Below are 8,251 nucleotides of genomic sequence, written 5' to 3' on the forward strand. Positions count from 1 at the left end.
GGATAGTGAAACAGGTGAGAAGGTCCTTGTGGGCTGCTTCCTCCATCTTGTTTCAACCCCCTAGGAGCAGAAGCGGAGGGTAGCCAGAAGGTGGTTCAGGTCCTCGACAGAGGTCCTGTTTGGCATGGGCTTCTCCAAAAGGAGGGACAATTTAGAATGATAAGAACTGGAGTCAGGGGGAAGGGCTTGGAGAGGAGGAGAGACCATCAAAGTATCTACAATGTCAGAACTATCTATGAAAGACCTTGGAACATCCAATGTCACATCAAAACTTGGAGAGATCATGGACCATAGGATTCAGGCTGGGAACGAATACTTCAAAGAAAAGACCTACCCATCTGTTATGGTTTTATAGGGTTTAGAATTGGAACAGCTCCTCAAAATCAAATCCTACCCCCTCCAAGGTTAAGAGAGAGGTCTATTAGCTTGCTCCAAAGTCTGCCTGAAATCAAACTCCAGCACTATTTCCAAGGAACCCCACTTTCAAATTCTCCTCTCTAGCCTCCAGCCAGCCTTTCCTCCAAATTTAGCTGTGAGGGGCCACAGCCTAGCCATGTTCTCTTCCCACAATCCCATCCTAAATAGCAATTGAACCAGGGGGAGCCTCCAACCGTGAAGGTTTTTGGGAAAGGGTGGCCCAGAACCATACAATATAAGAAGGTCTAGAGGAATTTTCTGTTCCATAAGAGTAGAAAGAAATACAGGTCCTGGACTGGCAAATAGCCTAGCTTGTAAAGAATGGTTTCTGAGATCTTTTCTACTTCCTAGTTCATTTTAAAAGGGGTATTTTGAGATTCAGCAGAATGGGTCTCCAAAAGTGCAATGTAGTTGGAATCAGAAGACACAGGTGTCTTTCTCAGTGTCTGTGTGACCTTGGACAAACCACAACTTCCTCCTTCCTCAATTTCCTTATCTTTAAAATTGATAAAAACAACTTCTAAAATCCAGTTCTAGAGGGGTTCCTGCTCAGGTTGAAGAGGGATTGGAAGGTAGCTTCCAAATTCAGAGAGCCTATGAATTGTTACTGGGCAAACTTCCCAGAGGTGAGGAGGGGAACCAGGTCTAAAAGGAGTTGATGAACCTGGATCAGAGAGGAGAAAGAATCTAAGGGTGCCCTGAGGTGCTTCTGAAAAGGCAGGTTCTCCCATTCTAGGACTTGATTTGGAGACCTGGACAAACATTAGGTAGGGAGGTGGGGACAGGGGATAGAGTGCTTTGGAATCAGGAAAACCAAAGTCAAATCTAGCTTCAGAGAACTACTGGATGTGTGACCTCAGTTTCCTCATCTATAAAATGGGGATCATTTATAGCCCCTACCTTCTAGGGTTGTGAGGACTGAATGAGATAACATTTGTACCTGACACATAGTGAGTGCTATAGAAATGTCAGTAACTAATGGTTTATAAAGATCTTTACAATGATCTCATCCTCTCAACAGCCTCACGGGTAAGTGCTATTTTTACAGATGAGGAAACAGAGGCAGACAAGTTGAGTGACTTGCCCCATATCATACAGCTAGTAGTATCTGATGTCAGAACTTGAATTCAGGTCTTCCAGAGACCCTCCGCTTTATCTTCCCAGCTAGAAAGCTTCTGAGAACATCTTGACTTTTAAATCTTATATTTTCCTTCGCTGCAGTGCCTGTCTGCTCTGCACTCAGGGCGACGGAGGCTCAGGGTTGCCCCTCTGCCTCCCTCCCAGCCCCACAGAACCAGTGTTCCTGGGGTGGATGTTGGATGCACATGTGCATTTATAGGTGTAATTATCCCATGTGCATACGTGTAAGGAAGGCTCTTCCCCACCAGGAGGCACCAGAGTCCACTCTTTGGGAAGTGGGACATGGCTTTAGACTTCTATCTGGGTCAAGGAAGCCTGGGTGACCTTCACAGGAAGTTTTCTTGGGACATCCCAGAGGACCGAGCTTGGGGGTTCCACTGACCGTGGCCTGCGGGGGCCTTCATAGGAAAGTTGCTTAGTCCGTCCGGGCGGACTGAGCTTGCGGTCCTTCAGATGGAGGTTGGAAGTTGCTGGTCTGGAAGCATCCTGTAACTTCCTAGGTTTGGGTCCCGTTGGAAACCTCAGAAGACAAGTATCCATCGGGAATGATAAGATTTAGAATTGAGAGGAACTTTGGAGGTCATTCATCCAATTCTATCATTTTACAAATGAGGAAACTGAGACTCAGAGAGGTTCCCAAACCCTTGATCACCTTCTTCATCGATTTAAAGTTCAGAGAGTTCTTCAAGGTCATGTGGCCGATCCTTCATTTTTCACCTCTATTAATTCAGAATAAATCAAACACCATCTGGTATCATAGGTGGTAAGTAGCCGATCCAGGACTCTGGTCAGCAGGAGACGGCCTAGAGTAGGACAGGGAAGGGGCTCCAGGTCTTGCCATGTAAGGATCATTTGAAAGAACCAGGCAGATTTAGCCTGGTTGGGGAATGGAGGATGAAATAACTGTATTCAAGTCTTTGAATATCTGGCATAGGGATTGATTTTATTCTATTTGGTCCCAAAGAGCAAAATTAGGGGCAAAAGCTGCCAAGAAATACACTTAAGCTTGATATCAGGGAAAACTTCTCAAGAATTTCTGCTGTCCCAAAGTGGATGAGCTACCTCGGGAGGGAGGGAGGCTCCCTTCTCTAGAGGACTCTGGGCTGGATGAGATGTATTGTATGACCTCTGGGCCCATCATGTTCAGCCCCTTACTGCGCAAGAAGGTCCTCTGAAACATCCCTATGCAGTGGCTATCCAGTTTGTAGACTTCCAGGGCTGGAAACTTCACTCCTTCCCCAGGTAGCCCTTTCACTTTGAGACAGCTCACATTTTTAGGAAGCTTTTCTTCACATCTATGAAACTCCTCCTTAAGAGCAAGGTCTGGGTTGTGTCTATCTTTCTGTAGCTCACGGTCTAGAACTTCTGCTATGAATTTACACAGACCAGGTTTAGACTTGGGGAGCTTTTCACAATCACTCTTAGTAGCCGAACATTCAGGATGTGAATCATTCTTTCCCTTCCTCAAGAATCCCTTGGGAATATCAGAATAGCTACAGAAAAGATAAAAAATCCTTTAACTCCCATGCAAGCATCCAGGCTAACAATATTTTTTATTTCTGCCCCAAAATAAAATATAAAACACACAGCGTTTGCACAAGAGCTTATACAAAACAGTGGAGGCCATTCACCTTCCTCTCTCTAATTAGCTCTACCTCTCCCTAGAGAGCCCTCGAGGCCAAGAGTTACCAATAGAGGACAAAGTCCAGGTTTGCTCCTCCACTTCCTGCTACTGTTGCTGGACCTAACACTTAACATTAAACAAGAATCCTATCATTTCTCTTAAGAGGTCTGGTCTGGGAATTCTTGATACTCCACCACTGCCTCTGGTTGCTGCTATTTCTAGGGCCAGATAGTTCTGGATCTACATGGGCCACCCATGAGGTCCTCCCTCAGTCTTTGTTTTCCCCCTTCTCTTCAATTCTATGGCTTCTCTCCCTTTTCAAGATTCAAAGACTTCCACGCCAGTCCCTTCAATCCATTCTCCACAGAATTGTCAGAGTGATTTTCCTAAAAACCCACTTCTGCCAGCGTCACCTCCTTATTCAATATTCCAGGACTTCCCTATGACCTCTAAGATCAAATAGAAAATCCTTTTCAAGACCTTTACAAACCAGAGTGTTCCTACTTTTCCAGTGTTTTTACATTTTGTTCCCCTCCACCAATTCTACAATTCAGCACCACTGGCATTCTTGTGCTCTCTCTGGTCTCCATCCTTGGTTGTCTGCCATTTCTGGAATTTTTCTCCTCACTTCCACTTGCTGGATTTCCTGGTTTGCTTCAAGATTTAGATCATGTTTTATTTTATTTTAAATTTACTTACGATACTAGTTGTCTCACCTACTAATACCTCCTCCCTTTAAGATTACTTTGAATCTATAGAGCCTATTTATATACACCTCTTCTCCATTGGAATAGAAGCTCCTGGAGGGAAGGCACTGTGTTTGCTTTTCTCAGCATCCCCAGCACTTGCCAGGGAAGCTGGGAGGCAGAGATGAGGAAGGAGTACATTCCAAGCATGGGAGAAAACCAGGAGAAATCCCTAAAATGGGGAGATGGAGTATGCTGTGTGAGGAGCAACTCTGAGTCCCAAAGTACATGGTGGAAATTAAAAGTAAACAAGACTGAAAAGGTAGGAAACAGTCAGGTTAGGAAGGTCCCTAAAAGCCAAACAAGCCTTTGTATTTGGTCCTAAAAGTGATGGGAAGACACTGGAATTTATCGAGAAAGGGAGTAAGACAGAGGATGTAATTGGAAGTGCATTTAGGAAAGCTCAAAATTGATAGCTAAGTGGAGGATTGATTGTAATAGAGACTTGAGGCAGAGACCACCCAAAAGATTATTGTAATAGTCCAAGCATGAGGGTTAAGGGTTACACCAGAGCGACGGCAGTGTCAGAGATACTGAAACAGAGGTCCTCATGCAGAATGATCAATTGTAACAATTATAAACTATAGAAACAGTAAATAATTACTATACTGCAACAGCTATAAAATGAGCTTTTTACATTTCTTTCAACACAAATAAGATTATGATCTTGAGTAGAGAGCAGTGATGGGAAGCTATATGGTTTTACTATTTTTTCAATTAGTAGCAGGAAAAGCCCTTGAATAGGGATCAAAGGTTGAACAGAATATATGTATATATACATATACATATACACATAAATATATATATATGAACAGGACTTGAGAATTGATTAGTGTGGTAAAAATGAGAAATCAAGTATGATATCTAGGTTGGAAAAGGATGATGGTATCTTTTACAGAGGAGTTAGGAAGAGTAGAAAGTTTTAGGAGAAAGTTAATGAGTTTGGTTTTGGACATTGAATTTAACATATCTCCTAGACATCCAGTTCAAGATGTCTGAAAGGTAGTTTGAATGAAAGTTGGGAGAGAGGTTAGGGATGGACTAGAAGATCTGAGAGTCATCCTCAAAGGGATGATAATTGAAACCATGGGAGCAGATAAAATCGTCACGGGAAATACTATAGAATGACAGATTGAAGATAAGTGAGAGAGTGGGAATGATGGAAGAGGCAATCTTCTGGGAAAGAGAGACAGGCTGCAAAGGGATCACTTGTCGAGGGGTTGCCTTGGCAAGGAGAAGGACCATCTACTTCTTTATGTGAGACGGGGTGAAAGGAGAGTTAACAGCAGAAGGCGTCTGGCGGTCGTGAAATGAGGAAGAGGGAGGAAGCGAGAGCTCACTGTTAATGGCCTCGATTTTTTCAGTGAAATTTGAGGCAAGGTTCTTGGCTGAGCTGGAAGAGGAGAGGCTATGGGAGACTTGAGGAAATGGTGAGTGGGACAGTGAGGCAATTAGGGAGGCACAAAAGCATTATCTCCAGACAGCCAGGGCTCAGTTGAGATTATGAAAAATATAAATCAATCAGCAGAGTTTCCTGATCTTCTCCTTGTTCAGTAACCCATGCACAGGAGCAAAAGCAGGGGAGGGGAGGTGTAATCCTACACTGAGGCTTGACTGGGCAAGATCTTCAGAAGGATAAAGGGGGTAAAACACTCAAGAGAAATGGATAATGAAAAGCTAACCTGGCTCACCAAGGAATCAAGATGGAGAAGGGAAGAGAATGCAGCCAGTTCAGGGATGGTAGCCCGGGAAAGATCATACATTTTAGAGAGAGAAAGGCGCTTTCTCCTATAAAACCTTTGTCCTTCCCCTTGCCAACTTTACCCAAGCTCTTATTGATTTCCCATTCTCCCGCCCTCTCCCCGGCACCTACGACAGTAATACAGGGTTCCGGATCTCAGATGCCTGGCCTTGATCTGTTTCTGAGAGGTGAACAGGTGAATTCCAGAACCTTTCCTTAAGTTTCTGCCTCCATCCAAGAAGCCAATCGAAGGTTTCTCTCCAAACCAGTAAATAGAATCTGATACCTCTCCTGGGCAGGAGGATGGATGTTTGTGCCATATGAGGGCCAGCCAGCCCTGCCCATCCTCCAGGGACCATCACCCAGGATCATTTTCCGAGGCCCGTCCACGTGGTCTCCCCAAGCAGGCCAGCCTCTCTGTCCCCAGAGTCTCCTCTCGAGATTGGAGATCTGCCCCTCTGCACAAAGACATTTGATTCCATTTCCTCCCATTCTTTTCTAATATAGGCTGCCCCCAAATAGAGGACACACTCGGAAAATGAGATGCCTTTGAACAAACAGAGGTCCTCATGCAGAACGATCAAATGCAACAACTATAAACTATAGAAACTATAAATAATTACTATAATGCAACAGCTATAAAATGAGCTTTTTACATTTCTTTCAACACAAATAAATTCTTTTTTGTGTGTTTATGATCTTGAGAAGAGAACAGTGATGGGAAGCTTTATGGTTTTATTATTTCTTCAATTAGTAGCAGGAAAAGGCCTTGGCCGGGGATCAAAGATTAAGCCCCAGCCCTGCATGAGCTGCATGAGCTTGGGTGAATTTTATAACCTCTTTAAGCATTCCCTTATTAGTAAAAGAAGAGAATTTAACTAACCTTTGAGCTCCTTTTTGACTCTGGTCTAAGGGACCTTGCAGCTCTAATTTTATGTGCTTTAGTAAAAATCTTAGCCCTTGGCATTCTCTGTTCTAAGGACCCCGCCAGTCCTGACATCCTGGGTTCTAAGGGCCCTCCCAGCTCTGACCTCCTGGGTTCTAAGGGCCCTCTGAGCTCTGACATCCTGAGTTCTAAGAGTCCTCCCAGCTCTGATATCCTAGGTTCTAAGGGCCCTTCCAGCTCTGACATCCTGGGTTCTAAGAGTCCTCCCAGCTCTGATATCCTGGGTTCTAAGGGCCCTCCCAGCTCTGACCTCCTGGGTTCTAAGAGTCCTCCCAGCTCTGACATCCTAGTTTCTAAGAGTCTTCCCAACTCTGTTCTAAGGGACCATCCAACTATGCATATGCTATATCAGAAATTTTCATTTTATCAGGTCAGTTCTGCTTACCTAATTTTTTTGTGTTACAAAAAAGGCTCAGATGGGAGCAGGGTAAAGAATGACTGGAATATTGAAAAAAAAAATCAAAGGAATTAGTAAAGCTTTTTAAAAGAAAAAAAAGTTCTTCTCAACTCTCTGTATTATAGCCTAATGGCACTTCCATATTCAGTATACTGTGGGTGATTTATGAAAAGGCATTTAAATGTGTAATAAAAGATCAGGGCTAGTCTGGGGTAGGGGAGTAGGGAGTCTCTCTCTTCCTTAGAGACCCTCAACTTTAGGTTTATCTGTGGCCTGGATTCAGTCCTAGGGGAACAGGGTCTCTGCAGAGAAGATTGTAGCTTTTTTCTCACACTCACTGGTTCACACTCTATTCCTACCTTTGAGCAGTAAGGAAAATCACAACGGAAAACTTAGATCTGGTTCCCATTTAGGGTCTCCCCAAATGAGGCACTGGAATGATACCAGTGTACAAGACTGATGAGCTGATGAGCTACTCCATAACTATTTATTTTTATTTCCTCCACTTAAAAGCAATGTTAAAAATCACAAAAGTGTCACAAGTATGCACTGACAGACTGAAAACATGAAACAATAAAACTGTAACTCCTAAGACATGAATACTTAAAACTGAGACGTGTAATGAGACTGGCCAAACAGCCATTTCACCTTCACGTGGCTCTGCACTGTCCAAACAACTCCCTCGAGGTCCGGATCTTCTGGCTGTCTGGGGCTCATCCACTTGGCTGTGATCATCTTTTCCAAGGAAGGTAAAGTTACAGACAACAGCTCCCTGTGCTCCTCCACTCGAGCTGAGGGACTCGGGCCCTTCTGATCTCTCAAGTCATGGAGCTGTCGTCAGGGCTGGAAACATCTATCTCGAGATCATTATTCAGTCACCTGTGCTCAGGAAAGAAATACAAAGCAGAAAGGCTGACCAGCAGCCTAGGCCCGGGTTCAGGTTTGCTTAAGCAATACAGGGAGGAACAGCTGCTGTCATTTCACAGGGCCCGGGGTGGGAGGGACTCCATCATTCCTACAAGACAGAGCTCTCCTGCAGGGTCCCCCGCCCTCAGTCCATGGGAAGAGAGGGTCCTACGTGGTTGAGTCATAATTTTGAAGGCCTACTGTTCTTCAGGTCTAACTGACCAATCCTTTCCAACCCAGGCCCATAATAAGGGAGGGGGAAAACCGTAAGGAACAAGGGTAGGATGGCACAAATCCTTCAGTGATGAGCACATGGATGCCCTGTTAGTGGGGG

Source organism: Antechinus flavipes, chromosome 1 (assembly GCF_016432865.1).
Source record: "Antechinus flavipes isolate AdamAnt ecotype Samford, QLD, Australia chromosome 1, AdamAnt_v2, whole genome shotgun sequence".
In the NCBI taxonomy this organism is placed as follows: domain Eukaryota; kingdom Metazoa; phylum Chordata; class Mammalia; order Dasyuromorphia; family Dasyuridae; genus Antechinus; species Antechinus flavipes.